Source organism: Nomascus leucogenys, chromosome 18, assembly GCF_006542625.1.
Source record: "Nomascus leucogenys isolate Asia chromosome 18, Asia_NLE_v1, whole genome shotgun sequence".
In the NCBI taxonomy this organism is placed as follows: Eukaryota; Metazoa; Chordata; class Mammalia; order Primates; family Hylobatidae; genus Nomascus; species Nomascus leucogenys.
Window position 1 is genome coordinate 2,348,568 of NC_044398.1, and position 16,563 is coordinate 2,365,130.

At 41.3% G+C, this 16,563-nt stretch overlaps 1 protein-coding gene across 3 annotated transcripts in view; it reads right to left on the reverse strand.

Moving 5' to 3' along the window:
* MRAP2 (melanocortin 2 receptor accessory protein 2) overlaps nt 1–10,523 on the reverse strand; it is a 71,391-nt gene extending 60,868 nt beyond the window's left edge. Inside the window, exons 1-3 of one of the 3 annotated variants that reach the window (XM_030798536.1) lie at nt 8,653–9,438; nt 3,984–4,067; nt 2,626–2,845 (exon numbers count right to left, since the gene is read on the reverse strand). The gene's annotated coding sequence lies outside the window, so the exon portion shown is untranslated. Of the gene's footprint in view, nt 1–2,625; nt 2,846–3,983; nt 4,068–8,652; nt 9,439–10,517 lie in introns of those variants that run through there. The other 2 variants (XM_030798535.1, XM_030798534.1) reach the window with 2 other exon arrangements.
* Between the last annotated feature and the right edge of the window lie 6,040 nt (nt 10,524–16,563).

Here is a 16,563-nt window from a genome sequence, read left to right on the forward strand (position 1 = left end):
TTTTCTTTCCCTTCCAATGTTTAATCATTTACTTGAAGCTTCCCTCTTACTGCTAATCCTATTGTTTTGTTCCTCCAGTAGAACTGCACAGACTTCCACCCACATAACGTGGCACTAGGCAGACAAAACATCTGATATATTTTAGTTCATGCTTGGCATTCATTCAAGAAGACGAAGCTGTGAGCCATGCTGAAATGCCAACTAAAATTCATTTTGCACTACCAGAGAGAGAGAGAGAGAGAGGGAGAGAGAGAGAGAGAGATGGCGCACCGAGGAGAAACTGTAGCCTCATGGTGATCACGTGCAGCCCTAGGCTCTAACACTCGCAAATTTCTTTCCCTCAAAATTGAATGGGTGCATTTTGAAGTGAAATCCTGTTGGCTTCTTGTTTACTATCACACAATCATGAGGAAGCTTCAGTTTATTGGCACAGAGCTCAGCCACTCTCAGGCAGCAAATGCAAAAGAGACACTAGCTTGTCCTGGTGCCTTGCTCCTTGTTATTCCTTCAGTTGTGCCACAGCCAATACAAGGCATGACAGAATTATTCCGAAATAGAGAAACACGTTGAGCCTAGACATTCACTGTTACAGCGGTGTGGGTGGAGTCCACACATACTCATGCCCCTTCTCTTTCCCACATGCCCGCACACCTGTCTATGCAGTGAGGGGAAGATGAGGTCTTGCAGCCCTGGGTGGCTTCATCTGCCCATGAGGGTCACTTTTCTTGGTTCTTTTCCCTCAAAGATATCCTGTGATCACTATGTGCTGAAAGCAGTCAGCATTCTTCTGCCTCTGCTCAAATGATCTCTAATACTATTCTTAACATTTCTGGTCCCGCCAAAATTCATGCCCACTTTGTAGAAACTGACCCAATGTGAAGAAGATGAATAACAAAAAGGAGGGGTGTGTGTGTGTGTGTGTGTGCACGTGCGCGTGTGTGTGCATGTGCGTGTGTGTGTGTATCTGGGTATGCGTGTCTGTGTATAAAATCTCAGAAAGAAATGTTGAAATAAATATGAAACATTTTTTTATTATTTTAAAGGTAATATCAGCACTTTTTGGAAAACAAAATAGAAGCAAAAGTCATCTATAACTTAACTACTGTAAAACCACCAACGATAGCATTTTGTACTTTTATTTATTTTTAAATTTTTTTATTTTTAATTTTTATGGATACATAATAGTTACAAATATTTATGGGGTACATGTGATATTTGGTACCAGTGTGTCAATATGTACTGATCAAAGCAGGGTAATTGGGATATCCATCACCTAAAGCATTTAACATTTCTCTGTGTTAGGAATATTCTAATTCTACTTTTTAGTTATTTTGAAATATACAATAAGCTATTGTAAACTATAGTTGCCCTATTGGGTTACTGAGCACTAGATCTTTTTTTTTTTAATCTAACTGTTATTTTTGTGCCCATTAACCAACTCCTCTCTATCCTCTCTCCCCACTACCCTTCCCAGTGTCTGGTAACCATCATTCTGCTATCTCCATGAGTTGAATTTTTTTTTTTTAGCTCCTATATGTGAGTGAGAGAATGAGATATTTGTCTTTCTGTATCAGGCTTATTTTACTTAACATATTGCATTTACTTTTAGACTGTTGTAAAACATGGCTGTTTACATAGTAACCATATGGTGTATTAGTCCATTCTTAAACTGCTATAAAGACATACCTGAGACTGGGTAATTTGTAAAGAAAAGAGGTTTAATCAGCTCATGGTTCTGTGGTCTGTTCAGGCTTCTGTTTCTGGGGAAGCCTCAGGAAACTTACAATCATGGTAGAAGGTGAAAAGGAAGCAAGCACATTTTCACACGGCCAGCAAGAGAGGGAGAGGAGGGGTGGGGTGCTACATACTTTCAAACAACCAGATCTTGTGAGAACTCTATCACAAGAAAGTCAAGGGGGAAATTCGCCCCTATGATTCAGTCACCTCCCACCTCCCACTGGTAATTACAATTCAACATGAAATTTGGGTGGGGACACACAGCCAAACCATATCATATGGTACCTTTAAATGAGTATATTGATTTTCCCACATAATTCCATTATAATGTAGGCATTTTCTATATTATTACATAACTTTATAAGCATTGACTCTTTTTTGAGAGGGTGGTCTTGCTATGTTACCTAAGTTGACCTTAAATTCCTGGGTTCAAGTGACCCTCCCACCTCAGCCTCCTGAGTAGCCAGTACTACAGGCAGGCACCACTGCACCTGAATCCAAACATCAACTGTTAATGGCTGAGTAGACACCATAATTTATTTAAGTATCTCATTATTAATAGACATTTAGGTGGACTCCAGATTTTTTTCTACTATAACTATTGCTGCACTGATATTTATATTTATCTTATATAAAGGCAGATATGATAAAATACACAGCTATATTACAGATATTACAAAATACAGTTATTCGCTCTGGACCTTAATATTCATTTCACATTTGCAGAAATTTTTCAGATGTCTACCAATAGGTGGGTCCAGCGATATCCAGCTTTGCAGACAAGGGTCCCCTGCGGGTAACAGCAGACACATACCAATACAATTTTTTGTTTAAAAACCCTAAATTTCTCATTTTATTATCAAGAAATGTAATTATTAAATGCCTTACGTTTAGAAGTGAGAAATCATCCATTTAGCGTGGACAGGATAAATCTGAGGGCAGGGAGAGGTGATAACTGTCTCCAAATGTCTGAAGGCCCAGAAGCCCAGGGAGACTTGCTCTGTGGCCCCAGGTGGAGGCAGGTTCAGCTGAGTGAGGGGAACTTCTGCCAGGTGGTCCAGAGAGTTCCCTCTTGGTGGCTGTGATCTGGAACAGGCTGGATAAGCACCTGGCAAGGGCAGAGCCAAGGTGTCCATCAACCTGCAGGGCTGGAGTAAGCTCCCTGCCAGCCCTGAGAAACAGTGACTCTAGAAGTTATATAAAATGAGTGTTCTCTGGCCGGGCATGGTGCTTCGGGCCTGTAATCCCAGCACTTTGGGAGGCTGAGGCAGGTGGATCACCTGAGTTCGGGAATTCAAGACCAGCCTGACCAACATGGAGAAACCGCATCTCTACTAAAAATACAAAATTAGCCAGGCTTGGTGGTGCATGCCTGTAATCCCAGCTACTAGGGAGGCTGAGGCAGGAGAATCGCTTGAACCTGGGAGGCAGAGGTTGCGGTGAGCCAAGATCGTGCCATTGCACTCCAGCCTGGGCAACAAGAGCAAAACTCCATCTCAGAAAAAAAAAAAAAATAGTGTTCTTCTTTTGTAAAATAGAATATAATTGATTACCATAATCTTGAATAGTTTAAAGTGAAAAGGTAGTTCCTTTATTACGATGTGCATTCATTCAATAAATTTGTATTGTGAACTCATCATGCTTCAGGCATTGTTTTAGATGCTAGGGCTCCAAGAGTGAACTAACAGACAAAAATCCACGCCTCTACAGAGCTTACAAATGCGTAGCACAGTTTTCAAAATGTTTCACGTTTTCTTATTTGACCCCATGATGATTGCTGAGGTATGTAGAGCAGCTATTTTCCCTGCTATGAATGAAGAAACTCAGGCTTAGAAAGATTCAGCGACCTCCCCAGGAGCACACAGAGAGTTGTGGGGGAAGAATGAAAACTCATCCCATCTGGGCAGGATGGCTCCCAGCACTCTGGTAGGCTGAGGCTGGATGATCACTTGGGCTCAAGAGTTCAAGATCAGCCTGGACAACATAGTAAGATCTTGACTCCAAAAAATTTAAAAATTAGCAGGGCATGGTGGCATGCACCTGTAGTCCCAGCTACTCCAGAGGATGAGGTAGGAGGGCTGTTTGAGCCCAGGAATTTTAGGCTGCATTGAGCTGTGATTGCACCACGTACTCCAGCCTGGGCAACAGAGCAATACTCTGTCTCAAAGACAAATAAATAAATAAATATGAAAACTCAGCCCTGGTAGCGCCTGCTCTGGTGCTCTGCACCTGCCATGTTACCTCACCTGGGGTCCCTGCATGTGGAGAGGAGCTCATATTCCTGCAGTCCCACCTCAGACTTCTGGAGTGGACAACATATCCTGAGTTTCCTAAAAATTACCACATATTTTATGTTACAAAGAGACGAAGCCGCAGAAGGAAGCAGTGCTCTTTACAAGCCTAATATATTTTAATTTTTAAGTCATGAAGTTCTCCAAAGGCTGACATTACCTCTTACTCTTTTTTTTTTTTGGAGCCAGAGTCTCGCTCTGTCGCCCAGGCTGGAGTGCCGTGGCGCGATCTCAGCTCACTGCAAGCCCCGCCTCCCAGGTTCATGCCATTCTCCTGCCTCAGCCTCCCGAGTAGCTGGGACTACAGGCGCCCACCACCACGCCCGGCTAATTTTTTTTGTATTTTTAGTAGAGACGGGGTTTCACCGTGTTAGCCAGGATGGTCTCGATCTCCTGACCTCGTGATCTGCCCGCCTCGGCCTCCCAAAGTGCTGGGATTACAGGCATGAGCCACCGCGCCCGGCCCTCTTACTCATTTTTGAAAACCCCAAGTCTGGCACATAACACGTGCTTTATCAGTGTTTGTTAATGGACAACCACAACTCACAAAAAAAAAAAAAACCACTATTCTTATATTGTGTTTTTAAAGTATGTTGATCTTATGAAGTTACAGTACCTTAGAAATGGGAAGTGCTGGTGTTTCATACAACGTCCAAGAAACTAGAAGGGTAAAGTACAGATCTGTGTATTGATAACAGAAATGTTTGGCAAAATGTGCAGGACTGGCAGGGCGTGGTGACTCACACCTACAATCCCAGAACTTTGGGAGGCTGAGGTGGGAAGACAGCTTGAGGCCAGGAGTTCGAGCCCAGCCTGGGTAACACAGCAAGACCCTGTCTCTACCAAAAAAAAAAAATTTTTTTTTTTTTAATTAGCCGAACCTAGGGGCACAGACCTCTAGTCCTAGCTGCTTAGGAGGCTCAGGTGGGAGGATTGTTTGAGCCCAGGAATTCAAGGCTGCAGTGAACCATGATTATGCCACCACACTTCAGCCTGGGTGACAGAGTGACACCTTGTCTTTAAAATAAAAATAATAAAAACATGTAGCACTGATGCCTTAGGGAAATAAGAGTCTGGTTTAATCTTCATTTTAAAGCATCGCTTATTTTGAGAGCTGCATGATTATTTTAGTGCACTTCAGTATGTTCTGCTTAATTAAATTCTGGCCTTTAGTTTTCCAGTACTTTACCAAGTTCTCCATTATAATCACTGGATTGTATTTACCCAGACGTAAAGTAATCGTGTGACATCACAGATGTCCCCTGCACTTGGAAATTGAGAAAGATAAACATATCTCTCCATGGAAGGTTTCTAGCAGGTTTCCCTCTATTTAAAGGGAAAAGTTAATGAAAAAATGGCAGCATACTCCCTCCTTATGTTCTCATTAATTGAGAACAAAGCCATGTTAAACCTAAAGTAGAAGATGGGATATATCTATACATATACATACATACATATCGTTTTAGTCCATTTGCGGCTATAACAAAATACGATTAACTGGATGGCTTATAAACAATACAGATCTGGCTGGGCGCGGTGGCTCAAGCTTGTAATCCCAGCACTTTGGGAGGCCGAGGCGGGCGAATCACGAGGTCAGGAGATCGAGACCACGGTGAAACCCCGTCTCTACTAAAAATACAAAAAATTAGCCGGGCGTGGTGGCGGGCGCCTGTAGTCCCAGCTACTCGGGAGGCTGAGGCAGGAGAATGGCGTGAACCCGGGAGGTGGAGCTTGCAGTGAGCCGAGATTGCACCACTGCACTCCAGCCTGGGCGACAGAGCGAGACTCTGTCTCAAAAAAAAAAAAAAAAAAAAAAAAAAAAATTAATTACAAGTGCAACTATAAGTTATTTAAAATTATAAATTATATTTCTAGATTTGACATTGTGAAATGCTAAGATTCCCTGATGCAGCAGTTATATTCTCAGGAGCCCCTTATCCAGTCTGCCAATTCCTCCTTTTAGAACTTTTGTAATACACATATATTGGCCACTAAGTAATTGAATTGTAATTCAATCAGCATTGCTATTGCTGGGTGGCAGAGAGAGATTCAGCAGTTACATAGGTGTTATGTCATGGTGGGGTGCACTGGGGGATTCTCACTGGGGAAGAATTCTTTCCTCCAAAGATCCTAAAGAGACAAAGTTGGCCACATCCATAGCACCCTGGAAGGGAACAAACCCTCCCTTGAAAATCAACTGACAAAAATTTAGTACATAAACTCTATAATTGGAGAAGTTTTTTTTAAAAAAGGACAGTGTCTCAGTGATAAAGGCCTTGAGCAAAAGGCAGAAATTAATTCAGTATGGATTGTGAGGACAAGAGCCACAGAGACACATATGTGAATCCAGGCTGCTCTGTAACCAAGACAACTTTCTTTGTAAAGTTATCATTATCCATTTAGTGAAGACAAAGCGGCAATTGGTACCAGGATGCAGCTTGCAATCTTTGAAGTCTGTATTTCTAAAGGACCGATGTATTCTTCTTAGGAAGAAAGGACTATCATTTCTTTCTGTCATCTTCATAAATTTCTAGGTACACATCTGGAGAAGGTGGGAACTTCCTGATCAGAATGAGCCAGCTAGGTAAGCAGACCCCTGAAGAGATGCTCACACCTTCTTTACGAGGGCTCTGCTCTCTGCACTTACCTTCATTCAGCAGCAAGGGGCAAGTGTTTTGGAGAGTGACCATTTCATCAAACAAACATCTTTCTGTTGACTGTAAGCTCTGTTATTGCCTCTCAGAAGAACGCCTGAGCTCCAACCCGAAGGGTCAGTGCTACAGCCCTGAGTATTGCTTACGGTTATCATTTCCTTTTCATATTCTCCAAGCAGAGCCCCAATATTTTTTATAAGACTTCATCCATTTAATAATTTTTACTGAAATATATCCAGTATGAACAACAAATGAAGAATGTGCCAACCAGTGTGCTAGGGCACTCTTATCCAAAAAGGATCTATCCCCATGGAGGATCTTGGTGTCCCAAATAGTGTGAAAGGATGCTCTTGGCACTGCTACAGATGGATGACTGCAAAGGCCTGTTTAAGGAAAAAGTCTGTTTAAGGAAAAGCTATAGGGGCCTCTGTGTTCAGTGGCCCTGGCACACTTCACTTTCAGGATTCAATTAAACAAGTCCTAGGGCACTGTGAGCCATTAGGTTTGCTACTCAGGGGTAATAGCAGGAGATTAGAAAGGGAGGTAGGAAGGGAGATCTGAACAGTGTTCTGGGGTCATGGCAAAGCAGCAGCCAGAGTTATGTGCCAAGATAACATTCTGAGATGCTGCCTTCAGGAAGGCAAAGTAAGGCTGGCCAAACCCAGTACTAAAGGGCAATGAAGTATGTGAAGAAAGCCCCAGGCTTCATGCTGATAGAGCTGCCCAATTTACTTTCTAAATAGGCCAAGTTTTTCCGCCCCTAGAAAAATCAGTTGTCCATAACAAAATCTGATTAAATTATCAGTGTTTTATGATCAGTATGGGGATTTAGAACTACACATAGGTAAAATGTGTTGCTAAATGGGATGTGTTAACAGACAAAAAGACCTTGAAAGAAAAAGCATTTGTGGGCTCAGAAATTGTTTTATGTCAGCTGGGCGCAGTGGTTCACGCCTGTAATCCCAGCACTTCGGGAGGCCTAGGTGGGCGGATCACCTGAGGTCAGGAGGTTGAGACCAGCCTGGCCAACAAGGTTAAATTTTGTGTAAAAAACACAAAAATTAGCCGGATATGGTGGCAGGAGCCTGTAATCCCACCTACTTGGGAGGCTGAGACAGGAGAATTGCTTCAACCCAGGAGGCGGAGGTTGCAGTGAGCCAAGATGGCACCACTGCACTCCAGCCTGTGCAACAAGAGTAAAACTCCTCTCAAAAAAAAAAAAAAGAAAAGAAAAAGAAATTATTTTATGTCATTCCCATTTAAGAAGATCTAAAGAATATTTCCAAAGGAAAAGGAAATAACAATAGAAGGGATTTTTGTTCATTTTGTTTTTTATTCTTACTTTCATCCTTTTGCCAAGTCAAATTTTAAAGACTATCAGAAAAATCATAACAAATTGAAGCAAATTCTGACCGCAGTTCTAAATATATATATTTAGGCTCAAGTGACCCACCTCAGCCACCTAAGTCGCTGGGAGTACAGGCACATGCCACCACGCCCTGCTAATTTTTGTATTTTTTGTAGAGACAGGGTTTCATCATGTTGCTCAGGCTGGTCTCAAACTCCTGAGCTCAAGTGATCCACCCTCCTCAGCCTCCCAAAGTGCTGGGATTACAGGCATGAACCACTGCTCCCAGCCAGAGGAGGTATTTTAAAAATCCATTCTCATGGATGTATAAGGACTTTAATTCAACACTCAATAAATATTTCCTTTCCAACCCCAGTGGACACACAGATAAGGATTGGGAAGGAAAAATCTACAATCAATTGATGACATAGGCTTTGACTAATTTAGGTCTTGGGATTTGGAAGACCAGATAGTTTACTTAGACTCCAACTAAAGAATGTCCATGGCTCTCCCAACATCACCCAATGTGATAGTTCCTTTAGATTACACTTTATCTGTAACATGACACTTTTATATCCTAGCAGAAAAGTGCATTTCTGAGCTCATACTTGTTTTTACTAACCTGCCTATTCCTAAGCAGCCAGTGCATTACCCCCATAGCTCCATGTATCTCTTTAGATCTGAATGTGAGGCCCCTAGAACAAAAAAAAAATGAAAAAAATTTCAATAATGATTTTTGATGCTGTTATTCAAAGTACTAGTATGTCTTTCGAAAAGAGCTACAAGGATATTAGGGATTAGGGATTCACAAGGGAACACATTATAGAAATGATAAAAACTTGAAAAAACATTGTTGTAAAGCTCTTTGTCATGTAATTTTTGACTCCTATGATTGCTGAGGATAACCTGGCTTGTTCTAAGCCACTCACCTTGCCATGCCCAGGTAATATAAATTATTTCCTTCTAAGGCAATTGTATTTAACCTGATAAATAGCAAGTGACTCTGAAGTCTGGGAAAATTCAAAGTTCACTGCCTTATTTCCTGATGCCCAGAAATACAAGTTCCCAGCTCTGGCTCTCCCAATGAACAAAGGAAAAGGAAATAACAATAGAAGTGTTTTTTGTTTGTTTCATTTTGTTTTGTTTTTTATTCTTACCTTCAATCTTTTGCCAGGTTAAATTTTAAAAACTTTGCCACAAAAATCACAACAGATTGAAGGAAATTCTGCCCACGGTTATAAATGATTAAAAAACCGATCTAGTTTTTTTGTTTCTGAAGAGAACATATCAAAGTTTTGTGTATTTGTGTTCTCTCTCTAAGCCTAAGACTTGGAAAATACGAGTTAATAATAATATATAATACTTTTTCAACTCTGTCCTCCATCTGTCCCTTTCTTTAAAGAGGCATTAAAAAGGTACCCCAGTAATCCCAGCAATCCCAGCACTTTGGGAGGCCGAGGCAGGCGGATCAAGAGGTCAGGAGATTCAGACCATCCTGGCTAACACGGTGAAACTCCGTCTATACTAAAAATACAAAAAATTAGTGGACGTGGTTACAGGAGCCTGTAGTCCCAGCTACTCGGGAGGCTGAGGCAGGAGAATGGCCTGAACCCGGGAGGCAGAGTTTGCAGTGAGCCGAGATCGCGCCACTGCCACTCCAGCCTGGGCGACAGAGTGAGACTCTGTCTCAAAAAAAAAAAGGCATCCTTTTCTATAAATTATACCTGAACCTATTTTTCTGTGAACTATTTATGTCCTTTGCCCGTTTTTCTATACCTTTTTTTCCCCAGGCTGGAGTGCAATGGTGCAATCTCAGCTCACTGCAACCTCTGCCTCCTGGGTTCAAGCGATTCTCTTGCCTCAGCCTCCTGAATAGCTGGGATTACAGGCGCCCACAATCATGCCCAGCTAATTTTTGTGTTTTTAGTAGAGACGGGGTTTCACCATGTTGGTCAGGCTGGTCTAAAATTCCTGACCTCGTGATCCACCCACCTTGTCCTCCCAAAGTGCTGGGATTACACCGCGCCCAGCCTAACACTTTTTTGTTTTTGAAACCAGCATTCATCCCCGCTTCCTAATTAAGTCCTCTATTACATCATGAAAGTTGGAAGCTGGAAATTACGATTTAATAGACTTCCTTTCTTCCCTCTGGATGCAATTTACATTGTATGAGTAGAAGGCATGCCTGCAAGATTTTGGAAGGTGTCGAATTTCCTTTGCCTGTTTCTTTATTATTTCTCCCGAATTCTTTTCAACTTTTAACAGAAATAAATTTCTTTTCATTGTAATATTTCACTGTAATCTTTTGATTACAGTGTCTAGTCTATTTCATTTATGCTCCTTCCAATTATGCTTGCTTGCTTGCTTGCTTGCTTGCTTTCTTTCTTTCTTTCTTTCTTTCTTTCTTTCTTTCTTTCTTTCTTTCTTTCTTTCTTTTTTTTGTTGCCCAGGCTGGAGTGCAATGGTGCAATCTCAGCTCACCACAACCTCCGCCTCCCAGGTTCAAGCCATTCTCCTGCCTTAGCCTCCTGAGTAGCTGGGATTACAGGCATGTGTCACCATGCCTGGCTAATTTTTTGTACTTTTAGTAGAGACGGGGTTTCTCCACGTTGGTCAGGCTGGTCTTGAACTCCCGACCTCAGGTGATCTGCCCGCCTCAGCCTCCCAAAGTGCTGGGATTACAGGCGTGAACCACCGCGCCCGGCCAATTATGCCTTATCTTTATGAATTTTTTTTCTTCTAGTACTCTGCTGGTTTCACCAGCTCACCAGTTTTTATCTCTTTCTGTTGCTTTGCCATCTTGTCCATGAGTTCTTGCATTTTTGCTTTCTGGCCTTCACTTTGAGTGGCAACTACTTACTAATTTTTTAAGTCCATGAATAGCTTCCTCTCCTTGTTATTTCTCTTCATTTAATCAATGAAATTTCATGTTTCACTTATATATTTTTCTGTCAGAACAGAGCTTTATTATGCAGGCAATCCCTACAACATGCAGCAGTACATGAAAATAGATGGGATAAGAAGGCTTCTTTTTTTTCTTTCTTTCTTTTTTTTTTTTTTTTGAGACAGGATCTTGCTCCGTTGCCCAGGTTTGGAGTGCAGTGGTATGATCTCGGCTCACCACAGCCTCCCTCCTGGGCTCAAGTGATCTTCCCATCTCAGCCTCCTGAGTAGCTGGTACTGTAGGCATGTGACACCACACTTACCTAATTTTTAAAAAAATTTTGGTAGAGACAAAGTCTCTCTATGTTGCTCAGGCTGGTCTTGAACTCCTGAACTCAAGTTATCCTTCTGCCTAGGCCTCCCAAAGTGCTGGGATTACAGGCGTGAACAACCGCACCTGGCCAAGGAGGTTTCCTTGCTAATGGAAAGATAGGGTTTGACAAATATTAATAAAAAATAAGCTTATGCTTTATGGGATTTTTATTATTGAGAACTTATATATGAAAGAGGATTGTAATATATGAAAGCAATATGAAAGGTGCCCTTGTAGTGATGTAAGGATTGTGGCCTTTGGAGAGAACTTACATCAGCACATTCAGTGTGGTTATAGGATAGCTGGGGACCTGTGAGGCCTGAATTCTGAGGTCACACCAATGCAAGTTCCTGCATCTATGCCCAGGGAAAGATGCAGTGATATTTATGGATAAGATGGATCCATGAACTCTTGATATCCTTTTTTAAACAAATCTTAACATAAACTTTATAACCATACTTAGCTCATATTTAGTTATTCACTGAAATGCTTGGGAAAGGAATATGTTACCTCGACACCTACCATGAAAGGAAGTATCCTCGTGGAGGTGCCAGGTATTCCTCTACAGATATCTCATACTTTATGTGATCTACTCAACAGCTTAAAAAGCTGTGGACATCTCCAGCTAATGATACACATGCTCAAGTATTTTGGGGCATGTGTACTGATGTCTGTAATTTACTTTTCTAACTGAAGTTGAAAGCATGATTGATGGCATGGTATGGCTCTAAGAGCATGAAGAAATGAGTGGCGCTGATACAGATAAGAGGAAGAGATTACTTATGGTCATTTTGACTTTTGAAGTCCTGTCTATGAGACTTCATAATTGTGATCAGTGCATTGGTTTCCTAGGGCTGCCATGACAAAGTCCGGCAAACTTGGTGGCTTAAAACAACAGAAATGTATTCTCTCACATTTCTGGAAGCTAGAAGTCCAAAATTAAATTGTCTCTCTGAGGGAGAGTCTGTTCCATGCCTGTCTCCAAATGTTCAGTGGTTGCCAGCAACCCTTGGCATCCCCTGGTTTGTAGATGCATCACTCTAGTATCTACCTCCCTTGTTACACGGTGTTCTTCACTGTGTGTCTGTGTCTCTGTTCTTTATTCTTATAAGGATGTTAGTCCTATTGGATAAGCAGTCTATGCTACTTCAGGGTAGATGAACTCAAGATAGTGTTACACAAGAAGCCAAAATGGAGCAAGCGGCTTTTAAAGAGATCCATCAGGACAGTGCCACTTGACCTTATTAAAACAATCCATTTGAGTTGCTACACTTGAACAGTCTCCAGAAATCTCCTATTTGAAGTCGACTTCTAGCATCCAGACTTACTATGTATGATAAGAGACCAAAATTTAGCATGTTGGAGTTTATGCAACTCAAGTATTGGATGCCCAAGTAGGGGATCAGTGCTGGATACCCGACTCAAACTTGGACAACTCCCTGGGGAATTTCACAACAAGATTGCTTGGAAGGTAGTTTTTTGGATTTTGAAATAGTAATAGGAGAATGGTCTTTACAGCATTTCCACTGAGAGTGGCTCTCTTTGGTATTGTTCCCATCATCCCGAAAGGGGTCCTGGCCAGGAGCACCTTATATTGGAATTCAAGTTAGAATAGCCCAACCTTTTAATTAAGCAAGTCAATCAGGCAGCTTTGAGAAGAAGACAGGGTAGAGAGGAATCATCCAGCTGTTGTGACTGACTCCTCCATTTTTACCTTCTGGAATTAAATATACTAAGCCCTTAATCTGGGAGTATGTAAATGCCATGAAATCGACAATTACATAGCAATTGCTTTCACTTCTACAGTTTTCCTCAGTACTTTATAATGAAAAGTTTTAAGCACACAGCAAAGTTGGACGAATTTTAGAGTGACTATCACCTAGGTTCTGCCATTAACATTTCAGTATACTTGCTTTCTCATATATCTATCCATTGGTTCAACCCTCTGTTCACCTATCAACCCATCTTATTTTTATGTACTTCAAAGTAAATTACAGACATCAGTACACATCCCCCAAAATACTTGAGCATGCGTATCATTAGTTGGAGATGTCCACAGCTTTTTAAGACTGTCCCTCCCCACCCCCCCAAAAAAGTGTTCAACATGAATGTAAAATATATGAAAAGCTCGTAAGATGCCAAAAAGGTATAGAAAAATGGGCAAAGGATATAAATAGTTCACAGAAAAATAGGCACAGGTATGATTTACAGAAAAGGATGCTTTTTTTTTTTGGAGCCAGTGTCTTGCTCTGTCACCCAGGCTGGAGTGCAGTGGCGCGATCTCAGCTCACTGCAAGCTCCGCCTCCCGAGTTCAGGCCATTCTCCTGCCTCAGCCTCCCGAGTAGCTGGGACTACAGGTGCCCGCCACCACGCCCGGCTAATTTTTTGTATTTTTAGTAGAGACGGGGTTTCACCATGTTAGCCAGGACGGTCTCCATGTCCTGACCTCTTGATCCGCCCGCCTCGGCCTCCCAAAGTGCTGGGATTACAGGCGTGAGCCACTGCGCCTGGCCCAGAAAAGGATGCCTTTTTAAGGCCTCTTTAAAGAAAGGGGCAGATGGAGGACAGAGTTGAAAGAATATTATATATTATTATTATTGGTAGAAAGGATATTTTATGGTTGAATTATATAAATATATTGCCTAGTCAAAAATAAATAATTTTATCTAAGAAGACTAGAGGAGGAAGAGAAATTGACAGAAGTTTGGTGAAATCCTACAAAGGCAGATCAAAGGCTTGAGAATCAACGTTATGAGGAGTGAGGAGTCTGTATTATTCGAGTCAGAAAAGGGAAAGTTGAGAGCTGACAAAATAGAACTTCGATGCACAAGATAAGTGCTAGCCATGTGCCATCTTCCCTGAAAACAGAAGGCAGAAAGATAAAATAAGAATGATTGAGCTTGAATATTTATTTAATACTCTAAATGTGGAACTAGGTTAGCAAAAGAATATACAGGACTTGCCTTCTCTGAATCCAGCCACTTCTCCTTACTCTGTGGGGTGTTTGACAACACCTATTGCCATGAAATATAGAACTCCAAGTTCACTTGCTTTAATACCCTGCACTGACTTTTGTCGGAGTCCAGTTGCTTTAGAACAGAGTACAAAGCCCTTCAAACTCTGCACCTGCCTGTCTTTTAACCTAGGGGGTATTGATAGGCTCTTTTTGCTTTCTTCTTTTTGCACAATGCAGACTCACTTTGGGCTGGCATAACTTCCCATTTTCAAAACCTATGGTGCATTTTCATGTCTCTGTGCCTTCACTGATGCTGGTCTCACTCCATAGAATATCCTTCTACTTATCTACCTAGAGATTCCCCCTCACTCTGGAGACCCAGCAAGGAACACCTCTGTGAAACATTTTTGGAACCCTTCCTAATTGCCACATAATTTGTTGTGCCCTCCTATGCCTTCCCATGCCATCTGCCCATATCTCTGTGCTATTGGAATAGAGGCTTGGTACTCCATTAAATTTTCACAGATGTCAGGTGTTAATTATTTTCTTATCTTTAGAAATCAATATGGTGGCCCACTGCTAGCATAGTACCTGGCCTCAAGTTGTGGCGACTGCATGAAGAATGAGGTGTAAGCAACATGGTTGGGAATGAGAAAATCCAGACTCTTACTCTGTGCTTATGTATTTCAAATACATTCAGAAAATAAAATGATTACTAGTCTGTTCTCCTATGTTTACATCTTCAGAGACAGGATCCAAGGCAATCTCTGGAGTGTACTGAATAGATCCTAAGTACGTAAGAATATATTCAATCTCAAAAGATGCACAATGGCCCTGTTAGCAATTGTATAGTAACTGTAGAGCGCGGGATATTAATGTGAAAAAGCGTGCTTTGAAAATGAAGCACCATCAATTCATCATACTTAAAGATGACAATTTGGGCATGTATTCCTGATTACACATGTATTTAAAACTTCCGAACTTAATTTGCTACTCATTCATTTTAGCATTTTGGTTTATTTCCTCAAGAAGAAAAAACCCACAAATGTTTCTACTTTGACCACGTCAACAGTGACTTCCCCATCTCCAGTCATAAAACACACAGGAATGGGACCTCTTTATGAACGCTTGGTTTTGGAACAGGATCTTCTGTTTTTTAGAAAAAAATGCCAGAAAAATATTTTTTAATTTATGCTTCATCAAAAATTTTCTATTATCAAATTTAATCTCAGGTTTATATTTCATATCCAAAGACTTTTTCAAACATGTGAGTCCTTATGAAACCATTTCTTTTATTGTAATTGGGAATTTTCAGGAAATTGAACCAACCAGAAATATCTATGCCTTCTTGCATTCCCACTTCACATCGAATCTATATAAGTTGAATGAAACTCCTCTGAAGTTAGGCCAAGCTGGGATGAAGTTCCAGTCCAGTCATAACTGTTGGACCTGCAGCAAGTACTCATCCTTGCAAAACCTTTGTTTTCTCACCATAAAAGAGGAATAACAATGATGTGCCCTACAGAGTTTTGAATTATGGATAACATAGAAATCAGCAGTACACAGTACCTGGCACATAATAGGTTCTCAGTAAGTTTCATTTATTTATATCATGGTTCCATCTGCCAATTAATATTTTCTTTGCCCTATTGCTGTTTCTTTAGTCTGGATCACCCTTATGCATTCCTACCCTTACCTGACCAGGCAAACTCATCTGGGAACTTATACACTAGTGTTAACTCCCCTGAGAAAACTTCCTGATTCCCTCCCACCTTTCCAGGCCAGGTAGTCACCCTTGCATGTTTCCCTTAACATTCGGGGGTTACTGCTGTCATTGCCCCTCTTACACTGCATCAAGATGGTTATTTACTTATCTGTCTCCCCTACTTTGGTATAAGTTTCTTGTAAAGAGAGCTTGGGTCTTGATCTGTTTTATTTTTATAGCTTTATTTCTAGCACCATATCTGCATTTAGAAGGGAAATAATTATAAGGGCTCCTAAAATACTTTAGTCCAGACAATTAAAATTAAAAGACACTATAGGTGTTAAAGAGATACCTGCAGACATTATTCACAATAGCCAAGACACATGCTATAGTTTCAATGTTTAAAATTTGTATGTTGAAATGTAATCACCAATGTGACAGTCACCTGTAGTCCCAGCTACTCGGGAGGCTGAGGCAGGAGAATGGTGTGAACCTGGGAGGTGGAGCTTACAGTGAGCCAAGACCACGCCACTGCACTCCAGCCTGGGCGACAGAGCGAGACTCCATCTCAAAAAAAAAAAAAAAAAGGTGAGGCCTTTAAGAGGTGATTAAGAA